This window comes from Canis lupus, chromosome 24, assembly GCF_048164855.1.
Source record: "Canis lupus baileyi chromosome 24, mCanLup2.hap1, whole genome shotgun sequence".
Classification (NCBI taxonomy): Eukaryota; Metazoa; Chordata; class Mammalia; order Carnivora; family Canidae; genus Canis; species Canis lupus.
In genome coordinates this window covers 9,957,403-9,966,434 of record NC_132861.1, presented here as the reverse complement: position 1 = coordinate 9,966,434, position 9,032 = coordinate 9,957,403, and the positions used below count along the sequence as shown (strand labels likewise).

The 9,032-nt window shown below is 37.4% G+C and overlaps 1 pseudogene; it reads right to left on the bottom strand.

Moving 5' to 3' along the window:
• Window positions 1-7,793: 7,793 nt before the first annotated feature.
• LOC140616411 (large ribosomal subunit protein uL23 pseudogene) lies at window positions 7,794-8,309 on the bottom strand (annotated as a pseudogene).
• Window positions 8,310-9,032: the final 723 nt, after the last annotated feature.

The following is a 9,032-nucleotide window of genomic DNA, read 5'->3' as shown; positions in this document are numbered from 1 at the left end:
ATAATAAGGCTAAGTCCCCTTCCCAGGCCTGTAGGTCTGTGACCCAGTGCCCTGGGCAGGGTTGGGGGGGAAGGGGGCAGCGGAGGAGCTCGGACCTGTGGTCGGAGGCCTGGGCTCCTAGCGCTGTGGTCCTCATACACGTGCTGTGTCAGGTGTGTGCTGGTGCTCCTTTAACTGAATGATTTAAAAGGAAGAAAGAAGCTGAGAGGGGACCAAAACATGTATACAGTAAAGTGTTATAATTGCCAAAAAAAAAAAAAAAAAGGTTAAGTGACAAAATTTCAGATATAAGAATGGATACCTTATGCCCTCTGAACAGCCTGGCTCTAGTTCATGATGACACCTCTTATCTCTAGGACCTGAACAAGCATAACTATTTTGAGTTATAAACTCACAACTATTTGGCTATAGGAAGAAATTGTTTCTGGATTGCCTGGGAACCAATAAAACTTTCACCTGTTTACTGATTCTCTGAATTTATAGTGCTAGGGTATTTGATTCAGTAATGATTTTGTTATAGAAACTATATACTTTCCTGCTACAGACAATACACCTTTAGGTGAAAGAAGTACAGAGTCAAAGTCAGGGGACTGGTACCATAATTCCAGGTCAGTCATCAACTACTTATAACATCTGAGACAAGTGCCTTTAAATCTCCTCAATTCTCTATAACTGAGTTTTCTGAGGATCATATCACAAAACGGATGTCCTGTCCCATTTCTGGGAAGATCTACAATGTGGATTAAACCACTTGCCGAAGGTCCATGTGTCTTAAAAATCCAAAAGTTTAGATAAAGTTCAAGAATCATCCAACTTTCAATTTCCCTGAGATAATACAAGTTCTCAGAAAGTATCAATGCATCGGTCACCAATGTTTAGAAACCCACTTCTTCCAGTGGAGGTTTACAGTGTCCCTATTCTATTTTGGAAAGAATACTGAGGCAAAGCCTCAGACAACGAAGTTTTCCTAAAATGTTAAAGATTATAATAGTACAGCAGTAAGTACAATTGAAAAATTAGGTGACCCCTTGTTAGCAAAATCTAGGAATGCAGACAGTGGTGTAATTAACAAGCAACCATTTTAACTAACTACAAGTCATAAACTGGTCTCTTCACATAGATGTTTAAATAGCTCTATTGTCACCTACATTATCCTGGAAAACACAATGCACAAGCATGTCGAACACTTCTGACTCGGTATTTTCCTAGGAAAATTGTTGTTAGGGTAAAGATACAGCAACATATCTAATTTCCCCACACACACATTATTCTTGACCCAGCATTGATCTCTGCCTCAATCCTTGCTCTATCAGCTGTGAAATCCATCCCCTGTATCATTAATGTCTCCTCTCTGCTGGCCTTTTCTGCTCAGCTCACAATGCTCCAATTTCTCATATCTAAGAAGACAGTCCCACACCCTCCTTTAGCATCTGTTTATTCTCTTTATAGCTAAACATTTAGAAAGGATGGCCAACTCCTTGTCATCAGTGCTTTGACCTCTCAGCAACTGAATGCCTCCACCCTCACCACTCCACAGAGGCTCTCCTCCTGGAGATTTTCATAATAACTCAATGGACAGTTTCCTTTCTTTAACTGTTTCATCTCTCTAAAGAATTTGTCATTGACTGCTACTTTCTCCTGCAAACTCCTCTCTTGGAATGAAGGACATCATTCTTCTGTTGTACACTACTTCACTGGCTCTTCCTGCTCATATCTTTATGAGTTTCCTCTTCTTCCATTTTTCCCATAAACTTATAAATAAGTTTATGGAGTTTTACTCTTGGCTTCCTGTTTCTTTAACCTCCATAAGTCCCTCCCAAGCTTCAACCCCTCTACGGCTGTCATAGCTAAGTAAATTAATTTTTAAAACTCACTTAAAAATAATTATAAGTAGAAGGAGCTTATTTTGATATCTCTTATTAACTCTTGACATATTTTTTAGTGTTCTCCACCATACAAACTTGTTGAAATTTCTCTTTTTTAAAGATTTATTTGTTTATTCATGAGAGACACAGAGAGAGAGTCAGAGACACAGACAGAGAGAGAAGCAGGCTCTGGTGCAGGATTCAATCCCTGGACTCCGGGATTGAGCCAAAGGCAGATGCTCAACCTCTGAGCTACCTAGGCATCCCACTTGTTGAAATGTCAAACTTTCCTGCTGAGAATCAGTATTCTTTCAAAATCATCCAAAAGTGATGCATTTTTACATGTTTAACAAATGGATTCAAAACCTACAAAATCACTTGTTTGGAAGGTTTTTAATAGAAAATCCCATAAGTTTAAACTACATAAGTGGCCCAGGATGGAGAGAGGAGATGAAGATTCTGGTGACTCTCTATATAAATTTCCTCTCAATTCCTTCATTTTCAATCCAAGACCCAAGCTTACATAAACTTCTTGCTTTTTCTTTATTTTTATTAGACCAGGTCAGAATGTGCAGACATGTCCATCAAAAGTATAAGATCCAGAAACGGATCTTGAGGAAGTTTTACACACATTACTGAAGAGTTACTGGATGGGGTGGGGTAGGAACCCCAGATCACATGATAGTCATTGTAGAGAGTGATTTACCTTTCCTATTTTTATGTAGCTGGCAGTAGCATTAGAGATCAAGGACTGTATCATTCTGCTGCTTAGTAAACAGCAAATCCTTTTGTCTTGGTTTTCCACTCTTTAGTGGCTTATATTATCCCTTAAAAATGTTTGGTTCCTGGGGCACCTGACTGGCTCAGTTGGCAACTTTTGATCCTGGGATCGTAAGTTTGAGCCCCATGTTGGATATAGAAATTACTTGAAGATAAAAGCCTTAAAAAATGCTTGGTTCCTCATTTACTTTGAATTTTTCATTTCTACTATTTTATATTATTGCTCAGAAAAAGAGAAGCCTCAAGGTTTTGTCCTGAATAGGGGCTAACTCTTAGCCCACCAGGTGCTAAGTTTGATTTAGACTCACAATTGTGTCTTTCCAGTCATAGCCCAATGACCACTGTTGATCATGGCCATCTTTAGAGTACTGCCATGTCCTTTGTCAGTCAATAAGAAAACAGTTAGACATAATATAGTATTCTAAAATAATACAGGTTTTAAGGAAGTGAATCACTTCAGGAAGTATACATCTAAATTTCTATTGCCATTCATTTATCCAGTCAGCAAACAGTCCTCGTGCCACTACCTGGAGCTGCCATAGTGCTGTCTAACATGGCCATCTTCAAGGGCAGGTAATTCACACTCCAATAAAACAGGTTCAGCAAGACAACCAGGGACTTCTTTAGAGTTGCCTTCAGAAAGTATGTCCCACATTTGTACTAGTCTTATCACTTTTATCCACAGGCCGTTCCTCTTTATTGCAATATCTTTTTCTTTCTAATTTTCTTCCTTTTTTCCCTCTTTCAAACTTTTCTGCTGACATTTAATGTTCTTTTTCTCTTGGTTTCTCACTACAAATACATACACACCCCTCTTTATCTTTCTCTAAATCTGCTTTTTTGCCTCCTTGTTTCCCTGTCCTGACTCTTTCTTTGGCTGTCTGTTTCTCTCTCTACTCATTAGGCAGTGTTTGGAGAGGGTATAAGGCCAGAGGGAGGCCAAAAGTGAGACAGACTCTTCTGTTGAACACATCAGGAAGTAGACTGATTGATTAGGTCCATTTTTATGTTTTCAGTCAATTGTAAGTGCCCTAAGTCAATGGCAGGGGGTCTAACCATCTGACCACTATCATATAGCAACAAATAATACTAGGAACACCTTGTACTGGAACAGTGCTTTACTGGCTGCCAAATGCTTTCACACAGTCTTTAATTTGCTGGAGGTCAAGCATTATCTATTCACAAGTATAGGATTTTACAGACATGTATGTACGTACAAACACCTCATAATATTGAAATTAATCTATTTGGCAATCTCACCTACTTGGAACATAACTAAGTTAAAAGAATAAACCCATACATTTTTTTAAGCCCATAAATTTTTAAAGGCCTTTAAAGGAACTCAAGACAAAACAGTTGTTCCAGACTTGTAGATTAAAGCTCAGAAGTAGTGGTGCATAAGCAAAAGCACAGAGCATCTCATTTGAGTTGTTCATTCATTCACAAATATTTATCAGGTGCTATTATGCCAGGCAATATTCTACGTAACAGAAATCAGCAGTGAACACATGGACCCAAAAGTAGCACCTGTTTTAATGGATCTTACTTTCTTGGGGGTTGGCAGGTAAGAAGAAGAGAAATATTAATAGAGGAAAATCTGTAGCATACTAGAGGGAGAGAAATTCTACAGGAAAAAAACAAATAAATCAGGAAAGTAAATGAGTTATTGCCAGAGAGGAGAAATGAGTAAATAGCAAATGCCACCATTTCTCTTCAGTTTATTTATCTTTAAAATGAGGAAAATAATAACTATCTCACAAAATTACTGAAAGATGTAAATTAACACATACATATTCGTACACATATCCTGGAACGTGTTACTCAACAAATAATAGATTTATCTTAATCTCATAAATTACTAATCTCAGAGATCTTTATATGTTCAGAATCCATCTTCTTATAATTCACTTATAATTTTAGCAAGATTTATTTTCTTATTTCTAAATTCAGAGAAGATTGTAAGTATATATATGTGTGTGTATGTATATGAGTGTGTGTCTTGGATATCCATGTGTATTTTCACTACAAATTTAGACTTCCTGGGATCTATGCACCCCAAGGCCAAGATTTTTACCTAAAAATTCATTCTAGGAGGATGATAAGTAACCCTGAGATAAGAGAAGCAAAAACACATTTCCCTAGAACATCTGTCCCCCACTCAGTCCTCACAAATATCTCCAGAATGTTAGATTCTTACACAAGCCTTTATAGAAGTTCTACAGGAAATGTCTCACAAATGATGAGCTCATAATCCAAAACTAATAAACCATGAGGAAACAACCCATCATAAATCATAAATGGGAGTTGACAAACCAACAAAACTAAACTTAAGGTAATAGATTATCTGACAAAACTTATAAAACAAATTTTTAAAAAATCACTCAAGAAATTAGGAAATTGAAACCATAAAATGTATAAGATCCTATGAAATGTATAGTCAAAAACAGACCTTCTTGAATGAAAAATGTACTCATTACAATTAGAAGCTCCCTGGATAGTATAAAGATCAGATTATGTACAGCTAAGAGAAAACAATTGAACTAGAAGTTAGACATGAGGAAAGCACAGAAAATGGAGACAGAAGGATTTTAAAAACATATAAATTATGATCAAGACTTAGGGGTCACAAAGGATAGTGCAAGAAAGTCCAATGCACATTTAAAAAGGAGTCCCCGGTTCTGGAGATCTAATGTACAACATGGTCATTCTAGTTACTACTGTATTGAATAACCTGAAATCTGCTAAGATACTAGATCTTAAGTGTTTTCACCAACAAAATAACCCAAAAAAGTAACTATGTGAGGTAATGGATGGTTTGATTAATTTGATTGCCATGATAATTTCACAATGCATACAATATAAAATTGCCATATTGTACATTTTTAAAATATACTACTTTATTTGTCAATTATACATCAGTAAACCTGGAGTAAATTTTTTTTTAAATAAAGAAAAGGAGTCTCAGAACAGAACAGAAAGGATGGAAGAGACGCACTATTCCAACAAATGATGGCTCAGATGACAAACGACATATGAAAAGGTGCTCCACATCATATATTATCAGGGAAATGAAATTAAAGAAACAATGAAATATCACTACACTGCTAGTAGAATGGCCAAAATCTGAACTACTGACAACACCAAATGCAGACTAGGATGTGGCACAACAAGAACCCTCATTCATTACCGATGGGACTGCAAAATGATATAGCCACTTTGGAAGACAATTTGGCAGTTTCTAACAAAACTAAACAGACTCTTACCACATGATCCAGCAATTGTGCTCCTTGGTATTTTACCCAAAGGAACTGAAAACTTAAGTCCACACAAAAACCTGCACATGGATGTCTATAGTAGATCTATTAATAATTGTCAAACCTTGGAAGCAACTAAAATGTGCTTTTGTAAGTAAAAGGATAAATAAGCCATGGTGTGCCCAGACAATGGAATATTATTTAGCACTAAAGAGAAATAAGCTATAGAGCCATGAAAACACATGAAGGAAACTTAAGCACATATTTTCAAGTGAAAGAAGCCAATGTGAGAAAGTTACACACAGTATGATTCCAACTATATGACATTCTCAAAAAGGAAAAACTATGAAGGTAGTGAAAAGATCGGGGTACAGGGGCAAGGAACAAGAAAGATGAATATAGGTGGAGTACAAAGAATTTTTAAGGAAGCACTCTTAATACTGTACTGATGAATACATGTCATTATTCATTTGTCTAAACCAATTTAATATTAAGCACTCTTAATACTGTACTGATGAATACATGTCATTATTCATTTGTCTAAACCAATTTAATACACCAAGAGTGAACCATGAAGTATACTATAGACATTGAATGATCATGATATGCCACTCTAGGTTCATCAACTATAATAAAGGTGCCACTCTGGTGGGGGAGGTATGAATGGGAGACCATTCATGAATGGAATCAGTGGGTATGTGGGAAATCAATGTACCTTCCTTTCAATTTTGCTATGGACCTTAAATTGCTTTTTAAAAAATGAAATCTTAATCTAAAAAAAATTTCCTCAAAAAATGAGTTTACAGACTTGGAAATACAAATATATATATATTATTTGGAAATTGATAGGAATAAGCCAAATAAGCCAAAAAAATTTTAATGGACCAAAGATTTGAACCAACGATTCATAGAAGAAAATCAAATGGTCAATAAATATAAAACAAAACAAAAACAAAACAAAAAACAAATTTACACCATTAATCAGATAATATAAATTAACACAAAAATGAAATACTGTCGGGATCCCTGGGTGGCGCAGCGGTTTGGCACCTGCCTTTGGCCCAGGGTGCGATCCTGGAGACCCTGGATCGAATCCCACATCAGGCTCCCGGTGCATGGAGCCTGCTTCTCCCTCTGCCTGTGTCTCTGCCCCTCTCTCTCTCTCTGTGTGACTATCATAAATAAATAAAAATTAAAAAAAAAAAACAAATAAAATCTTTATTTAAAAAAAAATGAAATACTGTCTTACACCATTAGATTAGTAAAAGTAAACTGAGTTTTCAAAGTTGTACTAAAGAATAAATCTTTTGCATTTCTGGGTGGGAGTACAAATTATCACAATCATTTTTTAAAACGATTCGACACTAGTACAGTTGAATGTGTCCATAATAGTAATAGGCATTCTCTATTGGATACATCTCATATACCTCCCCAAATTCTCCTGTACCATCTGTGCCAATTCAGTTGGTATCACTACAACCAGCTCCACATATGTCTATGAAGCCCTACTGCCTTGTACTGGTCAGCCAGACACCAAAGTCCCTGACTCTTCCCATCATTTAGCACTCAGAAAGAAGCATTGGGCTACAGAGGGGTGAGAATTGGGGAGGTGGAAGTAGAATCTGGCTTGTCTGGCAGCTATTAAAGAGGCCAGGTAATGTAATCTGAAAGGGCAGGGTGCTTTACTTCCCTTGGATGAACTTTCTTCATAGGAGAGAGAAGAGAAATGGGAGCCAACAAATCAATCTCTTTTCCTCCTCTTATGGGCTGTTCCTAGGACTAGTATAGCCTCTCCAGAGACAGTTCATGTGGCCAAGGGGCCCATCTGCCCGGCCACCAGCTGTATCTCTCTCTCTCTCTCTCTTTTTTTTTTTTTTTATGGTGAAAAAAATTTATATTTAGATTTATAGCCGGCTGGACTCAGTTTAGATGATCCCAATTTTGTTGGCAACATCCAAAGCATCATAGTCAGGAGCCAGTTGACATATGCTTTCTTCTCTCCATCAGGCCTGATCAAGGTGTTGACCTTGGCCACATCAATGTCATAGAGCTTCTTCACAGCCTGTTTGATCTGGTGCTTGTTGGCCTTGACATCCACAATGAACACAAGTGTGTTGTTGTCTTCTATTTTCTTCATGGCTGACTCAGTAGTTAAGGGGAACTTGATGATGGCAGAGTGATCAAGCTGGTCTCTCCCGGGGGCGCGCTCTCGAGGATATCTGGGCTGCCTGCGGAGACGCAGGGTCTTGGGTGGTGGGAATGTAGGTGACGTGCGGATCTTCTCTTTCTTGTGACTGTGCTGCCTTTCAGCACCCGCTCTCTTAGCTTTCAAAGCCTTTGCTTTGGCTTCGGCCTTGGGAGGGGCAGGGGCTTCCTCCTTCGCCTTCGGCGCCATCTTCGTGAAAGGGATTTCCCAGGCTGGTTTCCACGGGCTTATAGAGCGGAGTCTCCACCAGCCTATCTCTTTTGGCTTCTTGTGAAGCAGCGGCATTCACACAAGCCTTGCACTTAATTCTCATCTTTCTCTGCCTTGATTCTTGCTTACCTCAGCTTCACTGCCCTAGGCCCGGCTTCCTAATAATGCATTAGCACCTAAGCCTTGCTTCAGGCACTGGTTTTTAAGACATCATACAAACCAACAATCCAACTACTAGATGTTCACCCTAGAGAAATCCTTGCATTTGTGCACAGAGAGATGAATACAAAGATGTTCAATGCCTTACTGTTTGTAACAGCACAAAAGTGGAAACATCCTAAGTTTCATACAATAGAAAAATGGATAAATAAACTATGGTTTATTCAAATAATCAATGATCAATGTGATTAAAATGATCTCATGTGTCAAAATAGAGAAATGTCAAAAACATAATGTTGAATGAAAAAGACAATTATGATAGATTGCACCTACTATATCATCTATACAAAATTTTGAAAAGCACAAAACAATATATACTATATATTCAGTATGTGGAGATGTCTCTTCTAATTTTAAGAAAGGATTTACCTCTGGGAAAGATGAAAGAAAAAAATTAATGTGTCTTTAATAGTTTTTCTGAAAAATCTATAAAGATCTGAAGCAAATATAACTGATGTGATTATTGGTTTATTTTGGCCAGTGTATCTGTTATACTAA